General features: G+C 44.0%; 1 protein-coding gene across 6 annotated transcripts in view; it reads left to right on the forward strand.

Annotated features, from left to right (window-relative positions):
• Positions 1-20,410, forward strand: part of Kank1 (KN motif and ankyrin repeat domains 1) — a 211,645-nt gene that overhangs the window by 71,870 nt on the left and 119,365 nt on the right. For all 6 annotated transcript variants that reach the window (XM_037205399.1, XM_037205395.1, XM_037205410.1 and 3 more), the window contains exon 2: positions 8,208-8,335. The gene's annotated coding sequence lies outside the window, so the exon portion shown is untranslated. The remainder of the gene's footprint in view (positions 1-8,207; positions 8,336-20,410) is intronic.

The following is a 20,410-nucleotide window of genomic DNA, read 5'->3' on the forward strand; positions in this document are numbered from 1 at the left end:
CAGTGTTGTCTAAGCCTTTCATTTAGAAACCCAGGTTGTTTCTTTAGACTGTCACAGCCACAGAAATGGCAGTAGGACCCAGGGAACATGTTGAGAGGTGGAAGATGGCCTTTATTTGACACCACGGCCTCATCAGAAAACCCCCAAGAGGCCACAGATCTCATGACAGGACGAGGCATTCTCCCTGCACACCCCATTAGCATGATGCTGTGGATTTCTCCATTAACCCCAGGCTAGGGGAGTGACCTTCTTGGGCTCCAGGCTGGTGTTAAGTGAGAGGCCCCCTGGCTGTCAGCACCCGATGCCTTCAGCGATGCCTGTCTCTGTTAGTGCAGACCTTTGACGCGACAGTGGTGACAGCTGAGCCCGAGTTCTTAGGGAAAGGCTTCGTGGTCAAAGCCTTTTCATGGGTGACTGTCTGCTTTAAAAGCTTCCCTTACTGAAAATGTTGAAAGTCAATGACACAGAACTAAGAAAATAGAGACTCTGGCCTCGAACCCCGCCCCCTCTCCTTGTTTTCTTTCTTTCTTTCTTTCTTTTTTTTTTAGTCAGTAGTTGATTTGAATTGGGCATGAATCTTAGTCCACAAACTAGAGGTATTATTGTGTTTTTCCTAAGTTGACTTAATAGTCACAGTGACCTGTGGTGATATTGTGTTCCCCAATATATTGTACACTCTAATAAACTTATCTGGGGTCAGAGAACAGAACAGTCACTAGATATAGAGACCAGAAAATGGTGGCACACACACCTTTAACCCTAGCATTCCAAAGCAGAGATCCGTCTGGGTCTCTGAGTTCAAAGCCACACTGGAAACAGCCAGGCATGGTCACACATGCTTTTAATTCCAGGAGGTGATGGCAGGAAGCAGAAAGGTATATAAGGTGTGAGGACCAGGAACTAGAGCCTGGTTAAGCTTTTAGGATTTTAGCAGCAGTTCAGCTGAGATTCATTTGGGTGAAGAATCAGAGGCGTCCAGTTCGAGGATACAGGATCAGCTCAGAAGTGGGTGAGGTGAGGTCAGCTGTGGTTTGTGTTCTGTCTCTCTGATCTTCCAGTATTCACCCCAATACCTGGCCCTGAGTTTGTTTTTATTAATAAGACCTTTTAAGATTCATGTTACAGTGAGCGTCTCTCTTTGGGTTACATGGTTCACCTTGGTTGTCCCTGAAACTCTTCCCACACCTCCTTCTTGGGGTTGTGTGGTTTGAATGAAATGGCCCTCATAGGCTCAGAGGGAGTGGCACTTTCAGGAGGTGTGGACTTGTTGGAGGAAGTGTGTCACTGGGGGAGAGCTTTGAGGTTTCAGAACTCAGTCAGGACTGACTCACTCACGCTTCCTGCTGCCTGCGGATCCTGATGTAGAACTCTCAGCTCCTTCTCCAGCACCATGTCTGCCTGTGTGTTGCCATGCTTCCCACCATGGTGAGACTGGACTGAATCTCTGGACTGTAAGCCAGCCCCAGTTAGATGTTTTCCTTCATAAGAGTTGCCGTGATCATGGTGTCTCATCATATCAATAACACCCTAAGACAGGTTGTGTCATGCTTCTAGGTCTGATGGCCTCTCACAATGTCAGTAAGGCCTTTGGGCCCTGTGTTGACAATGGTCCCTGCCACTTTTGAACTACTTTTGAGGCCATGCTCGGCCACACAAGTGTACATTCAGCACCTGCCTTTTCTCCTGTGGCTCCCACTCTCCTGTGGCTGCAGCCAGAGGGCAGATGTGGTTCTGCTGGTGTAGCCTCCCTGAAGCTGGGAAGCCAGAGCCACAGGTACTTGGGAGTTAAACACTGAGCAAGCTTCCTGCCACCAAGCCTGTGATGAGCTTCCTCAGGCTGGGTACTGCCCAATGGTCTATAGTCCATGCTTCCTCAGTTTACCTAGCCACAGTTCTTCTCTAGCTTCTGTGGCTACATCCACACTGCAGGGATGCCAACTGTCCTTGCTCATGGCTCCTGAGATACATCAGCCTGTACCGGCTATCAGGTGGCAGGGGAATTTGAGACATTTGGCTTCCCAATTCCAATTTGGAAACTTTCTATTGCACACATGTTAGCCTTCAAATTTCTAGAATTGTCTTTAAATCATCACCTGATTAATCAAAGTATGGTTTTTTTTTTTTTCCCTTTCTGGCAATGAGTCCTTTGGTTCTAATAATACCCTTTGATAAAAACCTATCCACTTGGTTCTAATAATACCCTTTGATAAAAACCTATCTTCCAGGGTCACACAGCCATGAACTTTTGCCCTCGGGCCTCAGCAAAGAGCTGTGAGCGCAGTCAGGTTTAGTTATCAGCTGCCTCCTTTTGTCCTAATTTCAGACTCTTCTTCCTTGCCCTTTGCACAGTTTCTACAGTAAAAAACAAAACAGACATTTGGGGGAGACACTTAGGTCTAAGTGGGGAGGACCCTGCAGGATGACAAAGCCCGCACCCGGCGTTGATAGGAGCAGTGTTTGCCAGAGAGTTCGGTGAAGCCCTTGGCTTCTAGAGTTGCAGCACGGGCTGTGTGTAAAATATTTATAGAGCACAGTGTGCTTCGCCTTTCACAAAAGGAGGGTTCGTGTGGGCACGGTTACTGTGGACGTCACTCACCCAGAAGCCCCTGAAGGACCTTTGGAAGAAAGGAAAACGTTTGCCGTTGAGTTTGCAGTGGCTGATAGAGTAGCCTTGGTGCCCAGCCCCAAACACTTGACTTTTTATGTATTTTCAGAATGACCCTTAAAGTATCAAGAAACAAAGGGAGAGGCGAGTTTACTCGTGACTGAGTTTACTAGAGACGCTCAAGAGGATGGATGGAGCTAGGAGCTGTTTGAAGCTTAGCCTCTGAGATTACAGCTGAGAAGAGTCTTGAGAATCAGTATATGGTGTGTGTGTGTGTGTGTGTGTGTGTGTGTGTGTGTGTGTGTGTAGACCAGGCTGGCCTTGAACTCAAAAAGATCCACCTGCCTCTGCCTCCCAAGTGCTGGGATTAAAGGTGCGCGACACCTCCACATGGCTCACTCCCTACCTCCTTTTGAAAGCATACTCTTTTTTTTTTTTTTTTTTTTTTTTTTTTTTTTTTTTGTTTTGCCTTTCTGGAGCTCATTGTGCAGGCTGGCTCGACTCACAGAATCCGCCTCTCTGCCTCCGATGCTGGATTAGGGCGCCCAACGGGAGCATACTCTTTTATTGAACCCAGAGCTTGACCATTTTAGCCAGGTCGTCTGGTCAGAGATACCCAGGGATCCATCCATCTCCACCTCACCTCTCAAGTCTTAGGATTGCAAACATGTGCTGTCATGCCTTGTTTTTACATAGGTACTCGGGATCTGAACTCAGGTCCTTATGCACTTAGTAAGCCATCGTGCCATCCCTACATGGCTTACATGTAAAACCAAGAGTCTCTCACTCTATCGTATGCTTGTCTGTGAAAGTGGAGTGATAGTGCTCACCTCACAGCCTGATGGAGGGCTGGAAGACTGAGGTGCTCACCTCACAGCCTGATGGAGGGCTGGAAGACTGAGGCACCCGCTGCTTAGTAAGTGGGGGTGATCTCGTTTGTTCCTTTGTTTTTATGAAGGTTCCATTGACTCGTGAGCTTACCTTGTCTTTCTGAGATCTTTGAAGTAGGTCAATAAAGTGGAGATGTTCCTCTTCTGGAAAAATGTGAGCTAGGAAACTCTCAGCAAGGCAAAGGCATATGCTAGTGTCTTCAGACTCTCGAGACCCACACCAGGATCCTTTCTGAGACTCAGAGGCTTCCGTAGACTTTACTTCATGTAACCAAAACCTCCCAATCAGTGTACAGTCAGGGTACCATGTGGATGATGCCCTTGATCTAATGAGATAGTGTAAATCCATACTACCTGGTGAACACTCATGTAGAAAAATAAACAAAGGGCCGGAACTAGAAGTATAAGAAGGTAAAATGTGTTAGCTTCATAGCCACACTGAGTTTGAAGTATCTATAGACTATAATATTAAAAAACATACTAAAAAATACTGAAGGAGTGTGGAAGAGTGGTATTGCCATGTGCCATGAGATTCAACATTCTTTTTTAAAAGATTTATTTATTATGTATACAGTGTTCTGTCTGCATGTTGCCTGAAGGCCAGCAGAGGGCACCAGATCTCATTATAGATGGTTGTGAGCCACCCTATGGTTGCTGGGAATTGCACTCAGGACCTCTGGAAGAGCAGCCAGTGTTCTTGACCGCTGAGCCACCTCTCCAGGGATTTAACATTCTCGTGTGCAGCTTTTCACAGTACAGCTCTTTACGTTTCATGTGACTGGCCTGTGACTTTTTCCAGAAAAATACCGAATAATGTGTGAAAAGGTGTCCAAGTCAGCATTGTTTTACAATCAAAGCTTAGAAAATTATTTCAGTGAGTCAAAGGAGTTTTAAAATGAAATCCCATACAGTCATTAAAATAAAGGTGTAGAAAACTATTAAATGACAGTGCTTCCATGAAAATAAATGGGAAAATCCAGTTACAAATAATACCAGATAATTCTTGTTTGTGTATTATGTTTATAAATTGGCCATGTGTAACCGGAAACTTTTCTGTGTCCCACGCAGCCCGCAGCAGCTTATAAAATAATCACTAGAGGCTTAATATTAATTGCAAACTGTTTTGTCTATGGCTCAGGCTTATTGCTTGCTAGCTATTACATCTTAAATTAACCCATTTCTATTAGTTTCTATTAATCTATGTATCACCATGTGGCTTTACCTGTGTTCCATTACAACCTGTAACCCCCCCACCCCCCACCCCCACCCCACCCCCGGTGTTTGTGTCTGCCCGACTCCACCTTTCTTTTCCCTGTATCTCTCTTGGATTACCGTCTGGCTATATCCTGTGTTGCCATAGGCCAAAACAGCTTCTTTCTTAACCAATGGTAGCAACACATACTCACAGCATACAGAAAGACCATCCCACAGCAGCCATGGATATATACCAAAGTGGGGAAAGATTCAACAAGATGCTAACAGCACTTAAAAAGTTTTATCTCTTGAATTTTCTAAACTTATACTTGAGAGCAAACACTAATTTTTTTGGTTTTTCAAGACAGGGTTTCTCTGTGTAACAACATTGTCCTGGAACTCACAGAGATCATCCACCTACCTCTCTCTGCCTCCTGAGTGCTGGGATTAAAGGCATGCGCCACCACCTCCCAGCTTAGAACAAACACTATTTTGAAAGATGAAAACATCTTGCTTTAAAAATAATTGAGCGTTAACTTTATAAATTACCCAGCATTGTGCTGTCGGTTTGACACGGCGTCGTATCTGTTTTTTTATCTGTGTGAGTAACCGTCGTGTCCCGCGCTCCAGGCTTGGCAGTGGAAAGTACTGAATGGTTCTGTGAGATTTCTTAGGGAGACAATACCAGGCAAGCAGGGTGGTGTTAGCAGAGCAGGGGTTGGCAGCTAGGGACTGAACTGTCACATCCAAGTGGTGGTGATGTTTTGGGGAGCTGGTGGAATCTTTAGGGGCTGGGAGCTGGTTGGAGGAAGTAGCTCATCCCTGGGGGTATATCATCACGCACCACACTGCATCCTGCCAGCTCTCTCTGTTTCCTGGCCCACCATGAAATGAAGCTAGCTGCTCCACCCTCTGAAACTGTTGGTCCAAATAATGCCTTCCTCTCTAAGTTTTTCTCCTCTGGATTTCTCACACAGAGGAATGAAACTAAATAATTCAGGTGTTTTTATCAGGATGTTAGGTTAGGCAGACCCCAGGGTTTGAAAGTGACCAGCAGTCAACTTTAGAGTTCTTGACAGGCAAGTCTGCTTTTCCATTTGCTCTCCTGGTTTCTCTTCAGTCCCCTGCCACAGGCATCTTATGTCAGCCATATTGAAAGTTGCACCTGGGAGCCCACTGCTGCTTCCTGTTTCTCAAGGCGGAGGCCTCCTGTGAGTTTCTGTCCTGCCCTACTCAACTCGCTGTTGGCATGGTTCTCTCACCTTTGTGGTGGTTCCGTTTCCTCTCTATCAGTTACTCTTCCTGCATCCCTCAGCACATCACTAAATCTTCTTCTTATTCCTGCTCAGGACCTTCCTTTAGGTTTTTTGTTTTGTTTTGTTTTTTTGAGACAGGGTTGCTGTCCTGGAACTCACTCTGTAGACCAGACTGGCCTTGAACTCGGAGATCCACCTGTCTTTACCCCCCAGTGCTGGGAATAAAGGCATGCACCACCACCGTCTGGCCTTCCTTTAATTTTTTTGTTCATCTCTTTGGGATAAAATTGTAGTCACCCTTTTACCACGGCAAGTTATTGTCATTGATGCTAAGAGCTTGGTTATGAGACACAATTTGAAATTCAAACGTGTTCACTTTGACATGAGATCTAATACATGTTGGACATACTTAAAATTCATCTCTTAGCTCCATGAGGTGATCCTTAGACTGAATTGCCTATAAGTGGTGCCCAGCCTTTTGACATTACCTCTCGATGTCTTCTAGAAATGTGCTGGGTCATGTTCATATGCATCTCAGGACCTATGTGACCTAGCAGGTTAGATGTGCACTCTTCCACCCTGCCTATGTAACCATGATATCCCCTTGTGAGGCATGCATAAATGGTCTGTGAACTGGATACAAATTGTACGCAATTGGTTAACAATATATTTCAAAACACACATATGTTGTGAATTATTAAATCCAGGCAGATATATCTTCTCAAACATTTATTATGTCTTTATGGTGAAAACTTTTGAATTCCTTTTAGTAAAGGAAACTTAGTAAAGCCCTGTTGACTTCAAAGAGCATTGGCAGAGCTGACCCAGAAGAGAATTGACTTATAAAAACTCTATACTGTCTACACTGAAGTGAAAAACTTAATAATCACTTGTCAGCTGGACAGTTAAACTTGATACACAATGCCACACTGGACAGTAATGTCAGGTGGTGTTGAGGGTTACAGAAGGTGGATGATGAGCATGGCTGGGCCTGTAACCCTAGCACGCACCTCACAAGGGGACATGATGGCTGGGGCTGGAACCCCTTAACATACACCTCACAAGGGGACATGATGGTTACATAGGCAGGGTGGAAGAGTGCATAATTTTGGTAGTCGGACTAGTCTCCCTGGAACAGAAGGAACTGGAAGCTGCCACACATAGTTAGTGGATGATAGATCTTGGGAGAACTGAAGGCCAGCACAGGAGTTTATATTTGGCAGAAGACAAAATCTTTAACACCAAGGGTATGGGCAAAAGAGGACTCGGGGTTTAGAAGCTTTAAGGCTAGAGAGCCTTAGGGTTGGTTGGTGGTAGTCTGTCAGGTGGGACGGGATGGCTGATGCTGTTGAGTACCTGTGGCGGGATCAGTGAGACAAAAGATTGTACTGTTCTTCTTTAACAGCAGCCTCTGGGATGCATGTTCTCATTTTATTCATAGCGAAGCTGAGACTTTTGGCAGAGCAGACATACTGGTTCCATTCTGCAGAATGGCGGGAGTGTGATTCATGCCCAGGGATTCATAGAGCAATGATTTCATAGAGCAATGAGGATGTGAAAGTGGCGTCGGTTCTGGATTGCGTAGTCAAGAAAACAAGAGCTCGGGGGCAAGGGCAGTCTGCTCAAGGTTGTGCAGGTAATAGGAAGAAAGCGGACAGGTGGCAATCCACAGGAAGGGTCCAGGCTACAGGTCAAGAAGTCGTAGACACATGCAGTGTGCCAATGGCTTTGGTACCAGGCAATGTTACTAAATCACTGCCACTAAAACAGAAGTTCAAGGAAAGATGGTGGCCGATGGGTGTTGGAATTGGCAATGGTGGAGAGCGTGGTTGAGTGACAGTCTCAAGGTTCTTATCCCGGGGAACTGCCACTTAAGAGCGTCAATGATGGGGTGGTCCGAGTATAAAATGACAGGAAACAATGTAAAGATCGGGGGGATGTATGAGCTGACCTATGTATATCTTAGCAACTACACAGAAGAACGGTAACAGCTGAGGATGAAAGGCGGTGAGGGACGGAGCCCTTTTCTTTGAAAGAATAAATCACTGGAAGAGTGGCAGCCAGCCTCTGCCAGCAGAGAGACTGGTCTTTGCATTTGCCTCAGTTCTTTATCCTGCTCCCACTCCCAGCAGGAGAGCAGTTGATGTTGATTTTGGAAACGCATAGCTGACCCGAATCATTGACTACTCCAGCTGGTCAGCCTCAACTTAGAAAGGAGGTCGCTCCATCACACTTCCCTCAATGGGATCTTTCCCCTTTCAGAATGGTTGTCACCACACTGGATGGACTGCTGAGCTACTGAGTTACGTCCACCTTCTCTGACCACACGAGGGAGTTGTCGGTGGAGTTGAAATGTTGATTGCGGTAACCTCTGACCTTACGTGATTGAGGTAAGGTTTTACTTTTTATCTTAAAGCCATCACAAAGTTGTCGTGTTTGTGTCCTATAACTTTACTTTCTTCAGACATCAATCCATTCCCTTCCACAGGTTTTTATGCTCTAATATTCCATTCAGAACACTCTTAATCTGAAAATGTATAAGAGTGCAGAAAATATTTTTATAGGATGAAATATGAGCAGGCTTTTTGACGCTGAAAAATGGAGGTGAAATATATTACTCCTCAGATTAAATCAATAAAATATTCCATTTCCATAAACACAGTATGCACAGGCCGAATTATACTAGAAAAAAATTTATTAGCTCAAGAGAAGGATTATTAAGGCTACTTGAAATAAATGGAAATACTTAAATATTAATATATTGCTGGTTTAATTCAAAAGACAAAAGTAAAAACACAGGAAATTTAAAAGAAAAACATTGTCCCACTTTGAGATGTTAACATTGCATTGAGTTAGTGTCCCAGTTTATTTAGTGTGTGAGATTCAGTTCCTAGATTGGTTTAGCAGTGATGGACATTTACCACATTCTTGCCCTGTGCCAGTCTCCACAGCACCCCCTCTGTAGGCGTTAATTTATTGATTCCTATAAAAGTTATTTCTCTTGTCTTTTTATTACTGTTTGTGCACGTGTGTGCATGCAAAGGTCAGAGGACAACTTCCAGGATTGTGGGGGATCGAACTCAGGTCATCGGGCTTGCACAGCATGCACATTTACCTGCAGAGCCGTCTTTCCGGCCTGTCCGTCTGTTAACTCTTAATGATTTGTGAGATCAGGGCTTTCGTCACTGTTTGCATCTAAGAAAACTGAGACTTTGGGAAAGTGACTTATCCATGCTTGTGTATACTTGGGCTAGTGAAGCCAGGTGGTGGTGGCACACGCCTTTAATTCCAGCACTCGCGAGGCAGAGGCAGGCAGATCTCTGTGAGTTTGAGGCCAGCCTGGTCTATAGAGTAAGTTCCAGGACAGGCACCAAAACTACACAGAGAAACCCTCTCTCGGAAAAAAAACAAAACAAAAAAACTTGGGCTACTGAAATATTAAGCCCCACCAATAGGCTGTTATACACAGTTCAACAACCCGCCTTTTTATGTGATTGCATAACGCTCCATCTCTCTACCCCATCCTTTTCTTGGCTGTACGTCACTTCTCTTTCTATAATTTTAGAAGCTTTATTATTGGGAGTATTTGTCATACACATGTATGGTAGTTTCTGTAGGACGAATTGCTGCCCCCATGGCCTTGCCAGGGTTGATGGGACACTCCTCTAATTGGTTTTTCAGAAAGCTTTGCCAATGAAGCTCCTTGGCTTCAGCATAGAGAAGTAACTGAGTATGCCCAGCAGCACTTGAAGATTGCAATTTGAATGATGCTGTCTTGGTTTTAGAGATCCCGAAGGTTCTTGCAGATATAGCCTCTTCACCCAGTGTTCTAGAGACCGTCACATCGGCACGCTCGCTTTCTGTCATCACTCCAGGGTTGCAGGACAGTGCATAAGGGTGCAGGCTCGAGAGTAAGATGCCCACTTTAGATCATAGGAAGGCTACTCTGCCTCAGTTTCCCCGACCTCCCTTGTGAGACACTTTGGAATGGCCTGCCTTGGTACATGCTCAGTAATCCTCTGCTATAGCTGTCTTCCAGAAGTACATGCTCACACAATTAAAAAAACAAAACCAGCCGGGCGTTGGTGGCGCACGCCTTTAATCCCAGCACTCGGGAGGCAGAGCCAGGCGGATCTCTGTGAGTTCGAGGCCAGCCTGGGCTACCAAGTGAGCTCCAGGAAAGGCGCAAAGCTACACAGAGAAACCCTGTCTCGAAAAATAAAAAAAAAACAAAAAACCAAAAAGCCAAAGGCTGTACTTGTTTTGAATGAAATGTGATTGTTACCAAATTAGTAAATCACAGTAGAAACTAGACTGTGTCATACTGCTTGCATTAGCTGTAACAGGCTGAAGCTCACACATAACCACTCCTGCCTCTGTATAATGGCAGAGTAGAAACAGGGGTGACTAGGCTCTTGCAGCTTTATGGCTCCCATTGGACTCACACACACACACACACACACACACACACACACACACACACACACACACAGGCACGTTCATACTCATTTGACCGCTGCATACCTGTGAGGGAGGTGGAGCTGTGACTCCCATTGGACTTACATACACACACGCACACACACACGCACACACACACACACACACACACACACACACACACGCACGCACACGCACACACGCACGCACACGCACACACACTTGCGCATACTCATTTGACCCTCTGCATACCTGTAGGGAGGTGGAGCAGCTGTGACTAACCTAGTTTTATAGAGGGAGGAAATTAACTTGGAGGATTAGGTGTTTTGCTCACTGCAGGTCATGGAATGGTCAGTGGCAGAGCTGGCAAGTACTCCAGACTTCTGTCTTTGTGTCCTTAATCCTCATTCTTGATGTTCCGTGCGTAAGGATAAGCCGCAGAGTGGGTGGCGGGTGGGGAGAGCCAGGGCTGGAGATGTCTCGGTAAAGGAAGAGCAAAACCAGTGCTCCCTAGGAGAGGGCAGCAGAGTTGGAAGAAGGAAGCTTGGGCATGTTAGAAGTGTGACAGAGAACCGTGGAGAGCAAGTGAGCATAAATGCGGAAGTTGAGGACCTCGGAGCTAAGAGGACTGAGTAAAGATCCAAGGCAGAGGATTTCCTCTCTTGCTGTTTGAGTCAGAATCTTGTATCTCAGACTTTAAACTCCCTATATAGCCTAGGCTGACCTGGAACTTCTTTAAAAAAATTAATATTTTTGCTGTTGTTAGTGTGATCTCTCTCTCTCTCTCTCTTCTCTCTCTCTCTCTCTCTCTCTCTCTTTCTCTCTCTGTATATGTATGTTCAAATGCATGTGCACATGTGTATTCTTGCATGTAGAGGTCAGCTGTCAACCTCAGATGTCATTCCTCAAGACCCTTCTACCCTGATTTTGAGACATGATCTTCACTGGTCTGGGCCTTTCTGATTAGGCTAGGCTATCTGGCCAGTGAGCCCAGAGATGACACGTCTCTGCCTGCTCAGCCCTGGAATCGGAAGCATGTGCCGCCACGTGTAGCTGTTTACGTGAGTGATGGGGATACAAACTCTGGATCCTTGGGCTTGGACAGAACGCACTTTACCAAGTGAATCATCTCCCCTACTCCAAATCCATCATTGAGACAGAAAGTGGTTTTCTCAAAGCCAAGAGCGCACAGACCGGGAACTCTGAGGTGGAAAGGAACGTTTGTGAGGAATGAATCCTTAAAACTCCTGTGTAACCCTGGCAGACCTCAAATCGGGATCCCCTGCCTTAACTTCTCTCAGCTGGGATTACGGAACTGCACCACCATGTCCGATGCCAAGGCTCCTCCAAAAACGGTGGAATTAAATGTTGGTGAAGACCTCAAGAGTGGTAGCGTGTGGGTTTTAGATCAGAGGAAGATGAAATGCTCAGCAAGACAGAAAGAACTGTCAGAGGACTCTGCTGTGGAGAAGGCTAGACCAGGCAGTGTGCCCCAAACTCCACTTGTGGTGCTGAGGAAGGCTTGCTGGCATCTGAAGACACTGGGAAGATGCAGATGCTTCTGGGGCTCAGCCTGAGACCAGCACGAACTCTATCACGAAAGCGTGTGAGGAAAGCGGAGTCCCCATTGCCGTGGGGTGAAAAGACTCCACCTATGGTGACGCTGTTTCCGGTGTCCAGCGGCGGTCAGGCTGTGTTCCTGGTTTGCTGGAGTCAGGGACACAGTTTTGACAGCTGCCCAGGTGACACACGGACCCTTGACTGGTGGAGTAGCAGGGAGAGCTGGCTAGGGTTTGCCTTGAAAAGCCTTTGTTCGGGGCTGTTCTTCGTGGTGCTTTCCTGAATATTGAAATGATGTTGGACTCAGTGGATACTTCCAGAACCCATCTTTTTTTTTTTTTTTTGGTTTTTCAAGCCAGGGTTTCTCTGTGTAGTTTTGCGCCTTTCCTGGAACTTACTTGGTAGCCCAGGTTGGCCTTGAACTCACAGAGATCCGCCTGCCTCTGCTTCCCGAGTGCTGGGATTAAAGGCGTGCGCCACCACTGCCCGGCTTTCCAGAACCCATCTTACCATTGTCTAGTTCTCCAGCCTACACTGAGCCTCTGCTCCAAGGCAACTTAATAGACCAATGGTTCTCAACTTTCCTAATGCTGCAACCCTTTAATACAGTTCCTCATGTCATGGTGACCCCAACCATAAAATTATTTCCTTGCTTCTTCATGACTGTAATTTTGCTGCTGTTATGAATTGTAATGTAAATGTCTGATATGCAGGATATGTGTAATGTAACTATCTGATACCAGAGGGGTTGTGTTCCACAGACTGAGAATCACTTAATATTATATAGCATGTCTCTCATTTCATGATGGTTGATTTTTTTTCTTAAAGATTTGGCTATTTTTAAAAAATTATTTATTTTTACTTTATGTGCATTTGTGTGTTGCCCACATGCATGTCTATGTGAAGGTATTGGATCTCCTGAAGCTGGAGTTGCAGGCGATATGAGCTGCCATGTGGGTCCTGGGAATTGAACCAGGGTCCTCTGGAAGAGCAGCCAGTGCTGTTAACTGCCCCCTGAGCCATCTGGCTTTTTGGTTTTTGCTCATTTGGTTGTTTGAGAGATAGTCTCACTGAAGCTCAGGCTAGCCTCAAAACTAGTCATCTCAAAAGTACAACTTTATTATTAAGAATAATGTGTATTGTCAGAGTTTAAACACAAAAATTCACCTGCTTTTATCAGTTACAAAGAGCAAAACTTCCTCCACGCCAATAAGTCACTACTTTGTAGTTATCAAAAGTGATTGAGGAGTTGATTTTAGGGATGTACTGTACTTATTAACAAGTCTCTTTAGACATATGTGTTAATATCCATCCTTCTAACTGTATGTTTGAGGCCAATCTATGTTTTTCCTTACTAAAAACCAATAAAGAGGCTTCTCCATTCTGTTACCTGGAAGGCTAAACTATGTAAGAGGTCTCTCTTCCCATATCTGTCTTAACACTGGAGAAAAACGCGTTTAGAATATAATAAGGGGATGGATCAGTGTGTGAGGATACCAGCTGCCAAGCCTCAGGAGTTCTAGCCCCGAGACTCATACAGCAGAAGGAGAGCACTGACGCCCACGAGGTGTCCTTAGACATTCGTGTGCAACATGGTGCCTGAACACACCCTCCACCACCCCACCCCCCACAAAGTAAATAAATGTTTTAAAAGATGGGGGCCTGATGAGATGGCTCAGCAGGTGGCCTCTGCTGCCAGGCCCAATGGCCTGTGCTCCCTCCCCAGGACCTACATGTAGAAGGGGAGAACCATCTCCTGCCAAGTTGACCTCTGACCTCCACACACGGGCCAGCGCATGCTTCCCCTCCTAAGAAATGCATGCAATTAAGGCAATAACCAATCAAAGTGCGCAGAGCTTTATGGACATGGGGACTGTTTCTGATGCATTCATATGTGTGCTTTTGTAGAGTTTTCTGTCCATGCACCTTGCCCATGTCTCTAGAGAAATGGCTATTTTTCTTTCTGCTTCACCAGAATGTTTTTCTTCTCAGTTGTCCTACTATAGAAGTGTTAGTCATTTTTTGGGGACTTGAATCATGCTTAGTGTTTCTGACTATATGTAAACATTTTAGACAGCCGAGTATTTATTTTCCTTTAGTATTCCTGCGTAGATTCGTTTGGAAGCAAGAATGTGGTAGTCTTTGCTCTGTTGTAATCACTTTCAGGTGTGGTCCCACTGGGCACACCCTGACATTCTCTTTATCATGGCCTGCAAGGTGGGACACGATCTGGCTGTGCCTGCTCTCCATCCCCACCTCGAGTCACCCTCGAACACTGTGTTCCAGTCCTTGGCCGCCTCTCGGGGCAGGGAACGAATGAATGTGCACGTGTGTACACACACACACACACACACACACACACACACACACACACACACAGGCCTTGCAGCTGAGTGCTCACAGAAGCAGTTCTAGAATGAAGACTCAGATCCTGGTACTTGGGGGTCACTTGGCTTTTTGTTCATTAACTCTCAATTGGTTACTTTACAAACTTACTGGCTTGTGACTTTGGACTCATCTTCATAATAATGCATACCGAGAGCTGTTAGGATTAAGTCGATCCATTCACGCAGAACTCCTGGAAATCTCCCCCTGTGTTCACAGCCCTGCCCTTTCTCACCGGACTCATCTTTCAGGCTCCAGTTTAGACTTCCCCTGAGTGTCCTGCTGTCTAACCACCCATCATTCTCTGCAAAATTCTCTTACTTCACAGTTTTGTCTTTTTTCCCTTTGAGCACTTACCAGTTGCAATTATTTTTTATTTAATTTCCCCCTGTACTCCCATGGGGTAAGGACTGTGTCTGTGATGGGGTGTCTAGTGCTTTACTTTCTGTATTTAGATGACATGAACCGGAACAGTATCCCAACCACCAGACTGCATGGAAATTTACTTACATTCTCTTATTGTTGTTTTATGACTTTGGCATTTTAAATACATGCACTTGAACTTCAGCTTGAAGTACTATTTGTGTAGGCGGTTTCCCCTTTAAATGAGTAGCCCAATGCAACCCTTTTAAGTCTCCAACTCCAACTATATGTCCTTGGGGACTCACAGTAATGTTGGTTCTTTCGAGTGCTTCTCTGTAAATGCAGAAGCTGTCCATAGATTTGAGCCAAATTCCTGGTGAGTGTGCTGGCCGGGTGCCAGGAAAGATGATCCTGGGGTCATCCCTCAGGGCCCTGCCTCTAAGAAAGAGGGGAGGAGGTGGCGCTGACTTGGGGACTGGGACCAGTGGCTCAGTGTCCAAAGCTTCTAAGCTTGCTGGGGTTTTAGGCAATCTTGTTTCAGGAAGTTCTGTCTACTTAGAAATCCTTGGAACTGGGAAACTTAAGCACTCTGATATTTAAAGTCCTTTCCCAACTCAATCTTCCCTCGAGGTGAACTAAGTGTTAGGACTTGGGAGCTGAAAGAATAAAAATGCAGTGCATGTTCACATAATAAAACATGTTCGGAGACCAAATAGAGGAGTGGAGAGCTGGCTGGATGGTTAAGAACACTTATTGCTCATGCAAAGGACCTAGGTTCAATTCCCAGCAGCCACATGGTGGCTCACAATTGTAACTCTAGTCCTAGGGAATCAAATTCCCTCTTCTGTGGTACACACACACACACACACAGCACCCATACATATAAAGCAATAAAAATCTAAAATATGTTGAAAGAAGAAAACAGACAAGTATCCTGCCTCCTGATTTCTCTCTCCTGTAACCCTACTGAGTTTCTTGTGTGCTCTACCAGACCTTCTCTCTCTCTCTCTCTCTCTCTCTCTCCTCTCTCTCTCTCTCTCTCTCTCTCTCTCTCTCTCTCTCTCTCTCTCTCTCTCTCTCTCTCACACACACACACACACACTCACTCTCTCTCCCTTATCTATCCACTTGCATGGTTTTCTGAACAGCATCAACCCCCCACTTTCTTGTACACATCAATGGGTGGCTTTGCTAACACTCGCTGCCTTTGTTTCTGGGCTGGCAGCCTCCTAGAGAAGTCACCAACTGATGCTTTCCCAGGCTTTGGAACACCAGACCCCACTTAGTCTCTGCGACTCACTGGAAGCAGTCTTCAGAGGCCAGACGCTCTGGCACATTCCAGGATGTGGCATAATCTGATAATGATTTCTGTCTCCCTACAGAGGAAGAAATGGAGATTTGGGCAGTGTATGAATGGGAGAGAAGTGAATTCTTCTGAGTTCACAAGGCTGAAAATCTAGCTACAGTTTTCACTGGATTATGACATAGTTTGATGTCCCAGGAAACAGGACGGCAGGTGGAGTGCAGTCAGGTCATAAACTTTTTCATAGCCTGCTTCTTACAAGTGCCCTGTGCCCACTTCCATTTGGTACTGGGAGATGGAACCCTGTGTCTTCCATGTGCTGCGTGATGCCTCAGCCCGGGCTACATCCCACCCCTTTCTTCTGCTTTTCTTATCTCGTGAGAACAGAAGATAAATTTGGGGTGGGTGAGGGTGGTGGACGAAGTTGACTCCTGGCTGTGCCCTTCACACTGGCTCTAGAGAGCACCTAGTTGACTAGCCTGGCTCTGATGGATGGCCCTCAGCCCCGAAAACTGCAGGGCTGGCTGTAAGTGATGGGGGCTGTGGACTTCCACAGAATTGCACTTGTAGGGTTTTCCGCAGTGCCCACCTTATCACACCGGAGAGGCAAGTTTCATTGCTTAAGGGGACAATTTACGGCTATGGCCTCATCTCCATGTTTTAGCCCTTTATGTTTTTCTGCCTCTTAATAAAATGGGAAGTCACCAAGCAATTAAATAATAGTGTAGTTTTCAGGCAGGAAGTGGGAAAAGGCTAACTAGGGGAAAAGGCTAACATGATTGACAGAGGCTGCTAGGAGATTTACATTGAAAATAACTCGTTCCTCAAAACTTTCTTCATTTTTCTGGTGGGAATTATGGGGTAAATCATTGACCGGGAGGATGGATGATTAAAAATACAGGAGTTATGATTTCTTTTTTGACTTTGTAAGTCTCTAAATCCTCCAAGTTAACGTGGAATTTTCATTTCAAAGTGTGAAGCAGTGTGCTCAGGATTAAGTGAGCCCCAGGGACTGTGACTTTTTTTTAGAGTGTTAATTAGCCAAGCTTGTTTATATTTCCTGGGATCTTTTAAGAAAATGTGGAATGAGGGACAAAACCCAGGGGTTTGCTTTTCACTTCCTGAACTGAGATCCATGACTGTAGACATTCTAAAATATTCAAAAATATTGGGTGAGGTTTCTGTAGTTTCTAAATGTTTAAAAATAGCCTTGGTAATTTTTTCACACTGTCAGCATATTTACAGTTGTATCTAATATAATAACTCAAGAGTTTACTTCATTTCACAGAGATCACACCTCTCTCAAACATTCTTCATATCCGTTAAAGCAAGAAATTACAATCTCCTTCTTAAGACCTGGGTGTCTTCTAGGTGCAGAAAATCAGATCCAGGGTGACAGTGATCGTAGCCAGTAACTGCTGCCTTGTTTCCCACTGGAAAAGGAGAAATTCTTCCTACTGTCCCCTCCCTCCCCCCTAAGATGTCAGGGACCACAGGAACTGCAAGGGATGCAGAGACCGGAAGTGAAAGAAATGTCCACGTCTCTCAAGTCTCCTTTTCCTTACAGTCTTCAGCGTTAGTAATTTTTTTTTTTTTTTCTCCATCACAGGCAATTTATTTTGTTCTATTCATTCACAGTTAATACAGAAAATACTTGGAAACATTTCCATATAATGTTTGACACAGAAATCATCAAATAGAAGTATACAATGTTGACAGGAGGCAGTACATTTATAATTTATAACCCCAAATGTATTTATAAATTAGAAATGGAAAGATCTACAAATGAAATTATGAAGGTTCACCAAAGTCATTTAATCTGTCAGTTTCTCATTCATTTTTATGTCTTAATAATATTCTATTGTATGAATAAGCCACATTTTATTTCTCTCCAGTATTTGATAGCTATTTGAGTTGTTTTAACTTTTTACTATTAGCAACACACTGCTGTAAACCTTCATGTACATGTTTCATAGGTGCACATTTCAGTAGTTTGAGGATATATTCCTAAGGTAGAATTGTTGAGTAACAGAGTAACAATGTTTTGCATTTTGACCAACCACCAAACTGTTTTGCTAAAGTGGCACACCATTTACAATCTCACCAAATCCTTGTTTTTAAGGCTCTGATTTTTGTACAAAAGCATTCAATCATTCTGTCAGACCAAACCAGGAAAAGTAAGCTATAGTTCAGAGCTGTTCTATTCCATTTACTATGCAAAGCCATTCTTGCGTTTGCAACTCTCAGCCCTTTTGAGTATTCTTGCAGTGTTCACCTTTTCCTCACCACTTTTTTTCTTCTTCTTTTTTCTGGTTTATTCCTATCTATTACAAATGTATAAAAAATCCTCCATCAACGCTGCTGATAGCAGCAGAACCTTGAGAAATATACCTTTGGTTTGCCTCAGAAAAGGAACACATATTGCACTGTAAAGTTTATAAAATTGGCGCAAAACATTGTGATAATGTTACAATACCATTTTAAGAGTTCAGTGACTAATGGGAGCTGATGGGATACATGCAGAACTGTGAAAGCGATCTCACTTAGCCAGCTGTACACGTAGACTGTAAATCTACATTCAGATCATTTCTGATCTAAGACTATCATCTCAGTTTATCTGTTGAGGTCAACCAGGAAACCCTAGAATATACCTTGATTTTTGCAAAAAACAAAATAGGGGAGGGGTTTTTTCAGCATTTCAGTCCACGAGTAACAGTATCCTAACAGGCAAAGTGTTCTCTCACTGTCAACATAGAATGAACTGCTGCTGGAGGTCAACTTGGGCTTTAATTTGCATTAGCGCTTACATGCATAGTAGTCCAAGTTGTTGACCTCATGACTTTAAAAAGTAACTCTAAAAAAGTAAAATGGCCCTTCTTGGAAGACTAAAGAAAGACATCCAGCCATAGTTGTAAAAAATCTCATCAAAACAATATACCCTTTTATGAATTACGCCCAATTAAAAAAAAAAAAAGTAGCCCCAAATAAGAAGCAGCTCTGAAAAAGAAAATATAACTTAAGATATTTGAAAAAAACAAGGTGAATACAGGTTCAAAAATAATTAAGATACATTTTCTTAAGGCTACCTAGAATTAGGCTTTAAAGAATTCTACCATTTCAAGTTTACCACTAGTTACTAGATACCTATTTACAAACAAGATGTTCACCTTTTTTGTTCCTTTATCAAGAGAAAAATCTACCTTCAGACTATGAGGGTGGTGATGGGGAGGGACTAGAAAACAAGATTCAAACAATCCCATGCAAATATCACATTTTTCAAATGGAAGAACTCCAAACTGCACTAGAAGAACCAATCACTAAGACACTTTCCATTGAAATGATTTAAGTACAACTACATGGCTCCAAGGTTTAGGCCTAATATAGGCCTGACAACCAAGTCCTTGTTTTCTGGAAGAAAGGCCTCAAAAGTCCCACTCAATTCCACATAACAATACTTCAAAGATCAATTAGGTTTCCTTTCCTTAATATTTTGTTTTTGACTTCTAATCTTAAAGACTAGATTAAAACTTAGCTCATTTCCCAGAAGGCATTGCTTCCTTTGCTCTATGAAAGAGTCCACCAAGACCTCTTCCTCAAAACCATCTAGCCCCAGCCTCCAGCCTGTGCTTTCTCAACATCCTGAAAAAGTAATGTAGGTAAAATATGCTCATGAACATTAAAACTAGTTGTTAGAAAGACGTAACTAGCTTTATAATTTAAGTTTTAGAACATAAATACTTGCAGCTTAATCTGCACTGACAATGATTGTCGAAGCCTAGAATTCAACATTTACAAATTCTCATTCACACACACAAACCACACTATTATCACACAACTTATGTCTTGAGAGAATCTTCTGCTTTTTAAATCTTTGGCCTCCCAGTCAATCCAAGTTCAAGCAACTTTTCCGAGTTCTGGTAGTTACCTGGACCACTGAGGCATTGCCACAAGACTTCTTCTCTTTTGAAACATCCTTTATTCTCTAGATATTAGGATAGCTACGCCAGTTTGTTTCTTCTGTGGTGTATGTTGGTGTGGGATTATCTATTGCTTGATTTTTCATGGATGTGTTTAGCTTCTTTGGGTTGAATTTTCCCTTCTAGTGCTTTCTGTAGGGCTGGGTTTGTAGACAGGTATTGATTAAATCTGGTTTTATCCTGGAATATTTTGTTTGTTCCGCCTATGGTGATTAAGAGTTTTGCTGGGTATAATAGTCTGGGTTGGCATCCGTGGTCTCTTAGAGTCTGCATGAGATTTGTCCATGATCTTCTCGCTTTCATAGTCTCTATTGAGTAGTCTGGTGTTATTCTGATGGGTTTACCTTTATATGTTACTTGGTCTTTTTCCTTTGCGGCTCTTAATATTTTTCTTTGTTCTGTGTGTTTAGTGTTTTGATTATTATGTGGCGAGGGGACTT

The sequence above is a fragment of the Peromyscus leucopus genome, chromosome 1, assembly GCF_004664715.2.
Source record: "Peromyscus leucopus breed LL Stock chromosome 1, UCI_PerLeu_2.1, whole genome shotgun sequence".
Taxonomy (NCBI): domain Eukaryota; kingdom Metazoa; phylum Chordata; class Mammalia; order Rodentia; family Cricetidae; genus Peromyscus; species Peromyscus leucopus.